General features: G+C 46.9%; 1 protein-coding gene and 1 long non-coding RNA gene across 4 annotated transcripts in view; one reads left to right on the plus strand and one right to left on the minus strand.

Annotated features, from left to right (window-relative positions):
- GNAS (GNAS complex locus) overlaps positions 1–13,973 on the minus strand; it is a 53,145-nt gene that overhangs the window by 19,744 nt on the left and 19,428 nt on the right. The window lies entirely within an intron of this gene.
- LOC117015707 (uncharacterized) lies at positions 793–2,802 on the plus strand. Of its 2 annotated transcripts, XR_004421781.1 has the most exons (4): positions 793–1,076; positions 1,251–1,316; positions 1,685–1,804; positions 2,298–2,802. It is a non-coding gene; the product is annotated as an uncharacterized LOC117015707 (long non-coding RNA). The 2 variants fall into 2 exon arrangements; XR_004421780.1 differs by lacking the exon at positions 793–1,076 and having other exon boundaries at positions 1,083–1,316.

Below are 13,973 nucleotides of genomic sequence, written 5' to 3' on the forward strand. Positions count from 1 at the left end.
TTCTCTGCTCCTTTTCGGTCAGGAACTTCTCGGGGGGCGCTTCGTGCGCCGGGTTCTTGGGGCTCTTGGGGGTGTCCCCGGAGCCCCCGTTCCTCCGCGGACCGGCCAGCGCTGCAGCTGCCGCGGCAGCTTCGGCAGCCACCTCGGCTGCAGCCGCCGCTGTCTTCTTCTCGCTCTCCACCGCACGCGCTTTGATCTTCATGGCCATCTTCAGCATAGTGGCTCGGCCACCTCGGGGCGCCCGGCTCCCGCCTCGCCCGGGCGCCCTGCTTGCCCCCGGCCTCGGCCTGACGGGCCCCCGTGCGCCCCGTGTCGGGGGACTCCGCTGCGGTGCGGTGCCGCCGCGCTGCCCTGGGGCCGCGAAGCGCGGCTGCCCGGCTTCGGGCTGCTGGGCTGGCTGCCTAAGAGTTAGCGCCAAAAAGGATGAGCAAACGAAAAAGGGGCGAGAACAAACCAAAAAGCACCGAGAAATGTCAAACAACTCAAAAAAGAAAAGTGCAGAGGCGCGATGGCACGAGTTCGCCGTTACCCTCCGGCGCTCCTTGGCTTGGCTCTTGGGCACGCCAATGGAGAGGAGAAAAGAGAAAAGATAGAGAATTTGGGGGTGCCCGGGAGGCGCAGGGCAGGGCGGCTGTGCCGGGGTGCCCCTGTCCCGTCCCAGTCCCGGTGGAGCTTGCCCGCACCGGGCGACTCGCACTTTGCGGGAAGCCACGGGGCACCCGGACTTACATGTGAGTGAGGCGCACTCACACGCAAGGTAGTGCCTGCCGGCCGCCCGCCGCCGCCCCGCGGCGCCGCAGCCCGGAGCCAGAGAGCCGGCGAGCCAGCGAGCGCCGCGCAGGGCCAGCCACCTGACGCAGCCCGCTCCGCGGTGCCGACGCGACTGAGTGTCCCCGCCGAAGACCAGCGCTCCTAACCAGCCCGATGACGCCCCAGCCTCTTCAGAGGACCGACCCACAGCGGCGGCCCCTATAAACCGAAGGGGAAGCCGAAAAATCAGCCCGCCGAGGACGCACCCAAATGGGCCGCCACGCACCCTGGGGGTGTGAGCCGGTGTGGGGACGACGCGGGAGTGGGTGAGGGACACGGGGGGCGCAGTAGTGGGGGGCGCGGGGGCGCCCAAGGTGGTGGGCGCCGGACCCCGCCTCCCAGACCTGCCTCCCAATTTTCGGTGAGTGGTGTAGCCCTGGGCGGCGTGCAAAGTGTGCGACGGCGGCGCTTACCCCTGCTGTGCGCCTCCTTACCTCCAGCTTCCCGGTTAGCGCACGCGGGGACCGCCACCCACCCCTCCCTCCTGGCCGCGCACGCCCGTGGAGGTAGGTGTCGGCAAGCCCAACTAATGCGAAGCCTGGAAAGGGTTTCAGATCTGACGAGAGGTGCTATGTGAGCGCAAAACTAGCACTGCTAGAAGAAACAGGCGGCAGACAGCTAGAGTGCCCGTGCTGGCGACACTAGAGCCAAGCAGTGGTGGCTGTGGCTGCAGAGTAGATGCGCCCGGCGTCTTCCCAGGCGGGAGAAGTGGTGGACCCAGGTGTCCTGGTTCTCCCGTGGCCCAGCCTGGACGCCGTAGGGTGGGTGTGGGAGGGCCTGGAACAGAAGGAAAAGTAGTTTATTGCACAAGAATTTGTTTGCAATTGTTTAAAAACTCTCAAGTGTCCCCACCCCACTCTTGTCCCCACACTAGGACGTGGCAGAGAGCATTGGGTTAAGAGCAGTGACACCAAGAAGTTGTCGACCACTGGGCCTGTTCACTTTGCCTGGGACCTTGGTTGAGTCACATGCTGCCACGCTGGTGTCTGCTTAGGTACAATTCATTCATTCATGCATGCATTCATTCAATAAATGTTTAGTCCAGGAGGCCTATCTTGTGCCCAGGTGAGCCAGAGTAGCCAGGTGATCAAGCTAAGACATGGCAACTGCCTTTGGTGTGTGGCAGGCCTACCTGCCAATAAACCCAGATGCACAGAGTAATCATGAACTCTCTCCCACCTTCAACCTTTGACTTCTAAACAGTCAGTGAAACTTGGGATGTCTAGAGGAGAAAAAAGAAAGGAAGTTCACCTGTAAATGGAAACACACCTAACACACCTGGGGGTCTGGGGTGATGGTTTGATACTTCCAGAGGCCTTGGAACAAATTGTCAAGAATAGTTTGAAGTTTTCTTTGAAAATAGAAAGACACTATTAACCATTCAACAGCACTACTGAAATTCCCTCTTTAGCCCGTTTGCTCAACTCAGAGTAAGAAAAAGTGTGACAGATGAATATGTCACATATTATTTTTTTTGGCTCCTCCAGGTACACTACCACCGCCATTCCACAAGGCCTCTTTTCTTCTGGATCTGAATGGACAACGAGAACAATTCAAAGTCACCAAAGAACACTTGGAATTCAGAGCAGGAAACAAAAGCTGCAGGCCAGACCCCAGAACCTGCAGCAGCTACTCTGCCTCACTTGGGCCTCCGACTTTTCTCTGCTTCAAAGTGACTGTGCCTGCTCTCCCCCCACATTCAAACCAAACTAAGCCGGGACTTTGTCACACTTTGGATTTTGGCCTCTCCCACACAAAAATACACCATCTTTTGCAAAAAAGCTCAAAGGCACAACTTTGTTAGGTTGATGCTTTTCACATAAACAAAAGCAGATAAAAATATCGAACCGATTGACCTGAATGGGCCGGGTAGCCATGCGACAGTAGGGCTTTACAATCAACGATGACGTGGCTGTTAGAGGACATCATGTTTCACAGTCCTTCACCCACTTAGCTTAGAAACTACTTGAAGACAAGGTCCAAGTTTTATATCCTATATTAAATAAAAACTTCTTGGTTGAATTTCATTAATCAATTGTCTTTTTAAAAAAAATGGTGAAGACTTGTAAGAAGGAAGAACAGATCAGAAATTTTTGTTATGCTCCATTTGTTCAAAAAGCATCTTCCTTCCTGCTTCTAATGTGTCAAAAGCACAAATACATGGTATTTAAAAGGGACAAGGTAAATAGTAACCGATACAACCTTGATACTTATGCCAGTAGCTACACGTTGCTACAAGGAATGAAACTGAATGAAACTGAGAGTCCTTTGGAAATCCCTGAGTTGGGTTACCAGCTCGGCTTTTAGAGAAATATCATACCTAAACTTTGCAAGGAGGGAAACTGTCCCATGTCATATACTGACACATATTCCAGGCAAAGCACAATTGGGACTATTGTCCTAGAAATGTATAAAGCAAGGTCAGGCTTTAGTCATTTCAACTTCTAACCTAGCAGGCCATCCTTGAAAAAAAAACTTTTTTTTAACTGTAGGTTTCACCTATATTTTATTATGACCAACCACTGATGGACAAATAAAGCACTTACTTTGTAAATAAATGACAGCAGGTGGAATCAAGGGTTTACAGGTAAGCAATGGCACTAAGAGCTGGGGAACACAAGCCCATCTGTGGTGTGTTCAGCTTTCTGTTTTCACCTGACACAAAAGGAAAGCTGAGATTTTACTTAATTGGCATGGTGAGCTGACACTGTCTATAGTTTAGGATCGTGCATTTGACCAACCTGGGCCTTAAAAGTTTTAATTTACAAAAAAAAAAAAAGTCTTTCCGATTTGGAGGCCACCATGTGTGACCTTTTCATATGAATTTGTAATTTATTTTATTAGGTCATTACCATTTTAAGTACCTGGTTTATCCTTTAAGAGTAAAACAATGCATTAGCATAATTCTTAGAACAGTCCAGGCTTGAGACTTTTCCAATGACAGGGGCCTCTCTTTTGGCTCAGGGAGAGATGGAAGTGGTGGAAACTTCAGGCTACAGAGAAGGGCAAAAGGCCAAAATATCCTAGGTTTGAAATGCCCAGGGAGAGCACAGGTTCCTGGTTCAGGTGACTTGCTTCATGCCAAAGCCAGCAAGTTGGGATAATAACACACCCCAACCTAAAACACTCGGTCACCAAATGATACAACCTGGTCAAACAGATGGTGTCACATGCTGCACAGAGGGACGGCCTAGCAACAGTCCTTTCCAACACTGCATATTTTACAACAATGGATGAATTCACACGTCAGGGTTTGAATTTTGTGGTCTTATAAGCCTCCTATTTATGGATGGATGTGTTCCTGTTCAAGTGAAAATGACTTGTCTGCTTTTAGAAGCAATAGGCTCGCTGCAGCTTGGAATCTTGAAAATATTGTTTCACTTAATGATGTAATTCAGTTTTTGGACAAGAGTGTTCTTCTCGGCTTTTCCTTAGTCTGGGTCATTGTAAGAGTCCAGAGAAAATAGACTTATAATATTATTTTAATAGCCTAGGAAACAATAAGTAGGTTTCCACCGAAGCAGAAACCTTAGCTGTAAGGTTTTAATAATAGTACTTAGCATTTCCACAGTGCTTTCTGTCTTTGAAGCACATTCTGCACTTTTATTTCATTAGAAAGTGTGGTTGCACGTGTGACTTGAAACGTGCGCTGTATAGATGACAAAAGCAGGCACTGTAAAAACCCTTTTCCTAGGCCCAGTTAATCCTTGGTAAGAAAGTTCTATTCCCATAAAGTTCTTAAAAACTGAACATATGATTGCCTAGGGCTTTTCCCCCTTGTCACGGTTACTAGCTAGTACCTTCGACCACAAGTGCTCCTAAACTTGCATTCTACACGAAACGCAATGTATAAGTTAGCAACCCTTCACTTCAGAAGACTTGAAATCAAGAAATTACACAGCCGTACAAAATCGCCCTATTTAATTTCTATCAAGTAAAACAATTTTTTAAAAAATTCAGAACATGCTCTAATCCAAACAGAATGTGGGGGCACATTGCCCAATGTGTTTGGACCCGCTTTCTTGAGCCATTGGCTTTGAGATGCTGTTGAAGCATCTGCTTACTTAAAACCATAATTCACCACATGAGCGCAACAGGATTGGGGCACCTTTGCTGACCTTTCTCGACCGTGCTAGGTAGGCCCCATGTATGAGAGAGGCTTCTCGGTCCCCATGGATGCCCAGTTCCCAAGGCTATTCTTGCCTTTCTCACCAAGTCCCCAGGAGCCCAGTGTGGGAGTCAACTAACAAAGTCACCATCTACCTTAAAAGGGGCCACAATAAAGAAGAAACTAAGCACATGACTGTTCCTTTGAAAACTGAAACCTAAATAATAGGATCCTAATGTTAGCCTTGGTTGAAGACTCTAGATGGACAATTTGGATTAGGGGCATAATGACACCAACTGTGACCAATGGACCCATTTAATTGGATAAAACAAACAAAAAGATGAAAAAGTGTCATGACTCTAGAGCAGGAAAGTTTTCCTAAACTAAAATATCTTTAAGTTCTCTTGGGGGGGAAATTTTTCATGAAGGTTAACGGGGAACTTGTTTCTTAGAACGTTTGGCTTGGCCTTGAGAATGGGAGTGAGAACAGGCAGTGGGGACTAGTTAGAAATAGTACGGACCGGCTAACTTGATTTTATTCATAAGGTGCCTTATTTATATCACATTTTGACTCGACATCTTACTAAACAAGTAACAACAGGAAAAAAAAACAAAAAAAGCAAGTTGGCGCAATCCAGCAAGGGCTGAAGTCCTAACAAGATCTCCTTAGATAAATGATACCTTTTAATTGCTCTCATTTTAAAGATTTTCATTGCATTCAATTCTTCAAATTTAGCCCCATATAATTAAGAGTTTAAAGAGTGAAACACTCTGGATTAATCAAGTAATAAGTTTCCTTAGTGCTGCTTTGTGTGTACATATATACAAACGAAACAACGGCTAAATACGAATTTTATATCTTGGGTTTTCGCTTTATTTACCTACAAACCAATGCAAGCGCTCATTGTCAAACAGCCTTGCAGTTAGATACTAGCCTCAGTTTGGGACAACAGCAATTGGGAGGGGGCTATGGGTGTCATTTGCAATCATAACTGAAACCACCTGTCTAGTCCCTCCCCCATCTGTTGGTAAACCCTGAATTAAGCCATTAATGTGACAATTAGTCACACGTTTGATACATCTAGAAACGTAGGTAACTTTTCATCTTTTTGTGTTTGCCCACACAGGTTTAAATAGAAATAGAAAAATGTATAATTATAGTTTAGCTCTACCTATTCCCCTGGGTCTCACTTTGAGGGGGAAAGAACCAAGAGGGGACAGGAAGGCATGGCTCCCAGATAAAGAAGGTGGCCTCCTCAGCACATGGCTACACACAAGCCTCAAGTCTCCTCCCAGCTGGATTTCTATTTGGCCTCTGTCTGGTCAAAATGCAGTGTTTGCTGGGGAGCCAAGAAGCTGTGCCCCCCCCCACTCCCTCACTCGGCTGTTTCTCAGCAGTGGGCCTGTCGGGAGCCCACTGGAGATTAGCAGAGCCCCAGTGGTACTGTGGCTTTCTGAGGTCTTTGCCCACCTCTGGAAGTGAGGCGGAGAAAATTATTCAGCCAAATCATCAAGCATTTGCAACCATTCTGGGGATCAGATGAAAAGGAGGCGTTTCCAGGAGCTACAGATCTCAGCTTTACCCGCAATTGCTTCCGGGGACTGCATGTGGGGGCTGCTGCATGCAGCCCCAGTTCCTCTGCCCCCTTTCTTGAACATTCCTGTCCCTGGGTCGCTTTAGTCTCTGCTACCTTCTCAGATTACGGCTTCTTTTGTGCTAATTACACCGAAAAAATTAAAAGAATGTCGCTGTCTTTACAAAGAACACAAAGCAGGCTTGCTTTAACAACTAAATAGAACCCACTTTTTTTCAGAAAGCAGAAAACAGCTTACAAATGAGACCTACCAAGTGAAATAATGGTAGACGGCCCCTTCACTTAGTAAGACCCAGGAGACAGAAGGGCTCAGCTATTGGGAGGACAAGTTGGAAATGTGTGTAGCTTTTTGGGGGGGCATTTACATAGAAAGGGAATATATGATCAATGATCAATTTCTTTCCTCCAGCACTCAATTGTAAATTAAGACTTGCCAAAAAAGAAAAAAAGAAAAATATAAAAATAAAAAACAACTTGCCAATGATGGGTGATTTAACCTGCATGGAAAGAGGAAAGAAATGGAAAGTGCTCATCACTAGAAAGCAGTACCTGTACTATGCTGGTAAAAATATAAGTTGAAAGAAGTCTGACTTCTCTCCTTGGAAGGCTGTGGCTTGAGCAGATACTGTTCTGTAGCTCTGTCCTCCAGGTAAGAAAAGTTCTTTCAAAGGACAGAGCTGGGAAGAATGAGCCATTCCTGCTAGCCCAGCCAGTTAGGGATGACACCCGCCCTCCCTCCTTCTATGAAATCCTCTCAGGGTTAATAGGTGAAGGGCAGCAGCTTGGAATGCCTTCTTTTTCCTAAGGAACATTAAATTCTGAATTGCTCATGCTGAAATTATGCTACAGCTGTGACCCTCAGGGATGAATGTTGGACACCGACTCAAGTGACAGGTGTTCGCCCAGTTTGGCTGAAATTGTGAAGTCTAACTCAAGTTTTCCCACCCGATTAATTGGTGGGGACTCTAGAGCCAGCCAGGAAAGGGCCTTTTGCCACAGACACAGAAGACCATGTGTTCAGCAGTCAACAAAAATGCCAGCCTCAGGGAGAATGGAGGCACTGCTCCCTGAAACAGAAAACAAGAAAATCAAGACAGACTTTGGGAGGCAGGGAAAAGAGAAAGTGGGAGCTGAGATCTGATCAGGACCAAACCCTTCTTCTTCTAGGTTTTAAAGCAAACAGGTCTATCCTGTAATCGGCTTTTGGAGGATTTTAGCAAGTCCGGGATTCTAGGAAATGTGGCACTAAAATTAGTATTATTAGAGGAAGTGGCACAAAAATGCAAAGTCTAATCCGTAACATACTAATTATACCTATTTTTATCCCAGGGTTACAGTGACCTAACACCAAGAAATAGAAAACTAGCCCTTCACAAAAACAAGACGGGACACCTGGGGGATGGGGCCACAGGGCAAAGGTAGCACGGAGTCCCTTGATCCAAACTGGGCTGAGAAATCAGCAGTCAGCCATGAAGGAGCTGACATCTAAGGGAACTTGGCAACAGTGGAGGAAGGCAAGTGGGGCTCTAGAACAAGCCTTGGGGGTTCTGGTACGATGGCAGCAAGCGGAATGGTCAAAGGCTGGGCTGAGCAAACCACGCGATGCCCGTAGGGTATCTTGGTCTGCAGAGGGAAGGATGGAGGCCAGGCTGTGTTTTGCCGTGCCAAGATGGATTGCAGATGAAGCCAGCCTTGGTCCATCCCACCGACCGCAAAGGCCCTGGGTGGGTCCCTGTCTTCTGGTAAGATGGTGACAAGTGGCTGGTAGAAAACCAGTCCCAGATGCTTCTCAGTAAGATGATGGTCGAAGGTATCAACTAACTTAAAGCACTCTAAGGTTTTTTTCTTCCTTGTTCTGAAAAAATAATCTCTACTTTCTGAGTACCAGGATTTTCAAATAATTGGACACCCTGGGGCTGCTTCAAAAAGTCTAGCTGTGTAAAAACTTTTCAAAGGAAGTTGATGTAAAACTTAGTTGGGACAAAAAGACACAAGTTAAATGAACACTCCATTTACTCCACAACTATTAAAAGCATCCCAAAGTCTAGAATAGAATAACCTAACTGACCCAAAATTAATATCATGATATTATTAACCCATGCCTCTGGGGGGCACCCCAGAGCAGGGTAATTTAAAGTCACTCTCAGCCTTAAAAGTGAGTTTCTTAAATGGTTTTCTACTCATGAAATCAGTAATATTCCAAATACATCATTTCAATGAACTGCCATGAGTTAGTTGAATGCAAAATGTGAAAAATAACAACAAATTGTTGACTAGTGTGATCCCCAAGGGTACTTAATGTTTTAATCTTAGATAGAAAATACCTTTATATTTCATTTACCTTGAACATTTTAAAATGTGTTAAATAAATGTGTTTTCCTCAAGCTGGCATATAGCCACACATCCGTTAGCTTTACTGAGGGTACAGAAGACAGAAGAGGGGAACTTTGTAAAAAAAAAAAAAAAAAAAAAAAAAAAAAAGGAGAAAGAGGACTAAAGAATAAAACTCTGCAACAAATATTTTGTTTCTAAAATGAATCCTGGAGGTAGAAAGATTTTAAGAGGAAAATATGTGCATAATTTCTGAGATATGTAAAGCAAAACAGCAAATCTACAAATGAAAAAAAAAAACAAACACAAAACTACTAGCAGCACGCAAAACCCAGGGAAACAAACAATAAAAAAATCACTCTAGTTTATAGTAATTGAACCCTTGCTTAACCTTCCTCCCCAAACCTGATGATTCTGTGAAATCACCCAGCTGTCACTCTTTTCCTTTTAGAAAGGTGACATTGATTTGTCTGGCAAAGACCCGTTATTAGAATTCTGAGGTCTGCTTAACGGGGCTACTAATAAATTTAAGTCGTCAATAGTTGACACCCCGCCCTGAAATTCTCAGTATGTGGTAAAGTGCTAAAAACATATTTTCAATGTTCTGTGACTGTAACATAAAAATAAAGGATCAAGGCTGGGTGGCTTTGGATATCTGAGCACATCTGGGCTCTACTCTGCCTGCACCCCAAAGGGAAAATAAGTAGATGGAATAGAAACAGCATCTGGGGGCAACATCAATGCTTTGGGCTGAGCTGTCTGCAAATAGAAATGGATGGCACAAGACTGAACTACGGACACCAAGCCATCACCCCTTCTCCTGCCTCCCTCCCACCCACCTGCCTGGCTTTTACTGCGTTGAAAAACCAGGAAACACTGTAGCCCAGAGAGTCTAAATTGGCCATCCACATGAGAAGAGAAAAGATTGATGGTCTATCCTACTTTTGGTGACTTTGAGATAAAAGGATGGGGAGTCGGGGGGTAGGGTGTCCGCCTTTTAGAGAAACTGAATTATGGACATTATTTTTCCTATCAAATGGCACTTCTCATCCTGATTTTGCACTGGCTGGATTGAGTTGGTTGTAATCTAAGACAAAAATGAGTGCAGATGGCTTCAGCTTCCTGTAAATTCTAAGATGGCTGCAGGCACTAGGCAAACTTGACCCTGACAACGCTGCCTCAGCACGGTCTCCTCACTGTGCCCACCTGTAAGGACCGGCTTGCTACTTCATCCCGCTCTCACTCTGCAGCAGACTTCCATGGCCACTGCAGAAAAAGCCAGACCTAACATCTTCCTCTTGCCTCAGAGCCCAGGCTGGTTTCTCCGTCTGTTCCCTCCGTCCCTGAAAATAAGCTTATCTGAGGCATCTAGGCTAGTGTTGGGGTGATGTCGGGGTAGCTGTTCAGGGAGCTGACCCTCTCAAATCGCCTGGCAAATCGTCCACCTGGAGACAAAACAACCAGATGCTTTTTCATGACTGAACTTTTGACCAAATCTATGAGATGCTTTGGTGTCAAGAAGACAAAAACTCAAGTCAGAAAGGTCACTGGAATAGGAAATGTTGGGGTGACAAAAAGCCACAGATAGAAGGAAGCATTACATCTTTCTAGCAATGAAAACCCCAGTTTTCAGGTTGTGCTACATGATACAAAATTTGCCAGCGCGAAGCCAAAAGAGAAAGAATGGATTCTTTTTAAGGCTATATTGTTCCTATTCACTTGGCTTTGTTGCTGCCAGAAAGTGGCTTGCAATCCGCCTTTCCAGCACTCCATAAAATGTAAATGGTCTAAATTAAGAAGCCATGTAATCTCAACCAATATTAATTCTGACATGAAAAATGAGACCAATTCTTCAGGCAGGATTATGATCCCCAATGCCTGACAATAACCGATCACCTCACTCTGTTTCTCAAAGGACAGGATATTTCCCTTCTCCAACGTGTCTACCTGTTTCTAAGAGGGGACAGAATCCTCACACACTCCTTATTCTGACATTGAAATGGCACCGTCTCCTAAAGCGGGCTGGCTTTGACGCTCCCCAGACTCTGCTGAGCTTCTGGATCCTATTTGTCTGTTTTTTTCCCCCTCCACACTAAAATCACTCTGGAAAAAAAATATGTCAGCACCCCGAGGGCTGCCAGTGGGGACACTGCCCTCAAATCCTTTTCCTGCAGACCGAGCTGCGGCTCCTAATACTGTTTTCCAAGTGGAAAAGGCAAAGGGGGCGTTTGAACACATTCTTTCTAGTGTTTCCCCTCAACTGGTTCGTTGAAAGCAGCTCCATCACGGCTCCTCCATCTCTGTAGCAGGCGGAATCGCCGTGGATCTACATGGAGAGAGAATTTGCATCTCGGCTCGGCTCTGATGGGAGCCAGCAGCTGTTCCGGGGAGAGGAGGCATCTCGACCTCCCTGCAGTCCCCCCGCCGCCCCCAGAAGGTTCTGCAGATGTGCTTGTTAATCTTCTTGTTAAGTGCAAGAAATAAAGTAGCTGTCCCGGTAAACCCCCCTAATTCACCTGCCCTCAAGCCCCCGCTGGTTCACTGTCTGCTGCCTGTTAATGACCATCAAAATGAGAAGTGCCTCTAGCAGTGCCAACGTGGAGGGAAATAGGAACGCCAGAAAATCACCAACTCTTTGGGGAAAGTTGCTGACTAGGGGGCCTCCTTGGGGGAGAGTACCCATCGGTGTTTGATTCCAGGCCTGGGGTGCTCCCGGCGACATCACTTCTAACAGACATTGTGTAATTCAGTTACACACAAGCAGCTGAGGAGCAGGTCTGAATCCTGCCTCCTGCTGTGTCATTCTCTGCTTCACCCTACTGGCCTCAGTGTGCTGATGTGGGAGGGAGGGCACAGGTAGCAGGAAACGATATCCCTGTGGCCCCTTCAATGTCTGTTTCTTCCCTCTGCTCCCTTTGTCCCTGGGGACCCCACAGCTAACCTGGATACAGTTTGTTAGTCTCTCTTACGTTCCTGTTCCCAGGAGCTAAGATTCTTTTCAGCTGAGACAGTCTGTGGATTCACATTTGCTTCTCTCTAAACACTGCCAGCTGGAAACCCAGGGCCACCTTTGGGGGCTATAGCAACCCACTAGGGGTGGGCCGTTAAGGGATCAATGCCTAAGGTCAGGGCATAGATTACAGACAAACCCAGGAGGGTAGAAAGGGGAAACGGGGCCCTTTCCCTGATTCCTGCCTGAGCTGCCTGAAAACTATGGACATCCGGTTTTCCAACTCTCTTCCCACCCCTAAAACGTGGCCTCTGCTCATCAGTCTCTAGGACTGCAGAGCTCTGTCTGCAGCTCCCAGGTCCTTGAGTGTCCATTTGAACCACACACCTGACTTTAAAGAAAACACCACTTTCAACAAGTGTGACCACTTGAAACCCCTCCACTGCACTCAAAGCTGGTGGAGCAGAACACAAGCTGGACTCCCCCCTTGGGGTTCAAGACACAGCTCACCCCACAGAAGGGAAGGGACAGGCCAGCACCCAGCAGGCTGCTAAGTTCTGCCCTCCGGGTCCTTCCTATTCATGATTCACCCCTGGCGAAGAATAGCAAGGTGTGAGGGATGGAACTGGGCCCCAGGACTGCGCGAGGGGGCCTGGCGCGCCCTCTCCGAGTGTATCCATCACTGCACGGTGACAGCCCGCTTTGCACTCTGTAGCTCAGCAGCTAACATCTCTTTCAGAGGTCCCTTCCCTTCCCCCTACCACAAGCCTCCTCTGTAAAAACCAAAAAAACATCTTGTTCTTTCATCCTAATTAACGTGCTGTCAGGGAAAATGGCACGGCTCATTTTTGCAGAGTTGAAATGACCCTCTCCATTCCTCTCCTCTCATTTGCTAAAGTGGTCCTTCCTCAGCCTGAAATCAGGCCCTTTGGTGATGGAAATTTTAGCTGGAAGCAGAGAGTTCTAAGCAGAAGCCTAACCTTGGAGGGTGGGGAGGAAATCGATGCTCTGAGCAGGCCTGTCTCTGCGGTAAGGTCTGGCTGTGCCGCCACCTCTGCTTTGTGCAAAGGTTTCCTAATTAACAGTCATTGTCGGGGGGCACAGTTTAGCAGAATTCAGAGGCTGATTCTCCCCGCTGACTTATCTCAGGGGCAGGAGGAAGCTGTTTAGAAGGAAGTAAACAGGTTCTGGATCTGGGAAGATAAAAATCCGAGCGCCTTTCACGCTCAGAGGGAAAGCGTGACTGCGTATTTAATATCCTCGCTGGCCTGCGTGTTTGTGTGTTTGAAAGAAGGCTGTAACTTACAAGCATAATTAAGTGCCCCCTCCTCCCGGCCGAGGGTTTCTGCGCCTGTCACTGACGCTGCAGTGTTTCGAGGCCCTTTCTACGTAAAGGCCTGGCAATGGCATCTCAGCTCATTTTCTGAAAATGTCACCCTAAGCCTGTTGGCCATCACAGAACTTTCTGAAAAGAACATTTCAGGTAGGGAACAAAAAAAAAAAAGAAGAAGAAGAAGAAAAAAAAGAATCTTAAAAGAAAAAGGCAGCCATGGCCAAGTATTTTGTAGCTCTGTCATTGGGATCCTGACGTATATTCAAATACATATTCTGTGAGAAATTCATAGTATTCCTCACTGTCTCCAACTACTTAAAGGAAACTCACATGTCAGGAGCTTTCAAAATTAGCTTAATTTCCCTTTCCTAAAGATCATGCATCTTGGAAAGGCTCCCTTTGAGTTACACCAGGGAACTTAATTGGCAGGCTTCCGGATTTCTAGAAGAGTATGTTAATAACCGGCAAGTCAAAATGGCAACCCAGTCCTCCCTCCACTGAATCGTTAGTTGCTAATGTCCCTCTGAGTAACTCGAAGCTAAGGTGTGAAATCAGCCGGAGTGTCACTAAGCTCTGTTTCTCCAAAGGCTGCAAGGCAGGACAGCTGGGGCACTGTTTATGTAACAAACCAGCAACCTGATTGTTTCTGCTGCCTGATTATCTGCTGGTCTCACCTCCTGCCTCCTTGCTCCTTCTTCCGACCACCCCCAACATTTTTTTTTCCTTTTGAAAGAAAGCAAAGCAACTGTACAGTACTCAAACCTTTTATTTCCTGACTATTCTGTGTGTCATAGCAGTGGACGCTGGAGAAAAACATGGGGCTTGTCCTTATCGACCTGAGCTGGG

This window comes from Rhinolophus ferrumequinum, chromosome 23 (assembly GCF_004115265.2).
Source record: "Rhinolophus ferrumequinum isolate MPI-CBG mRhiFer1 chromosome 23, mRhiFer1_v1.p, whole genome shotgun sequence".
Classification (NCBI taxonomy): Eukaryota; Metazoa; Chordata; class Mammalia; order Chiroptera; family Rhinolophidae; genus Rhinolophus; species Rhinolophus ferrumequinum.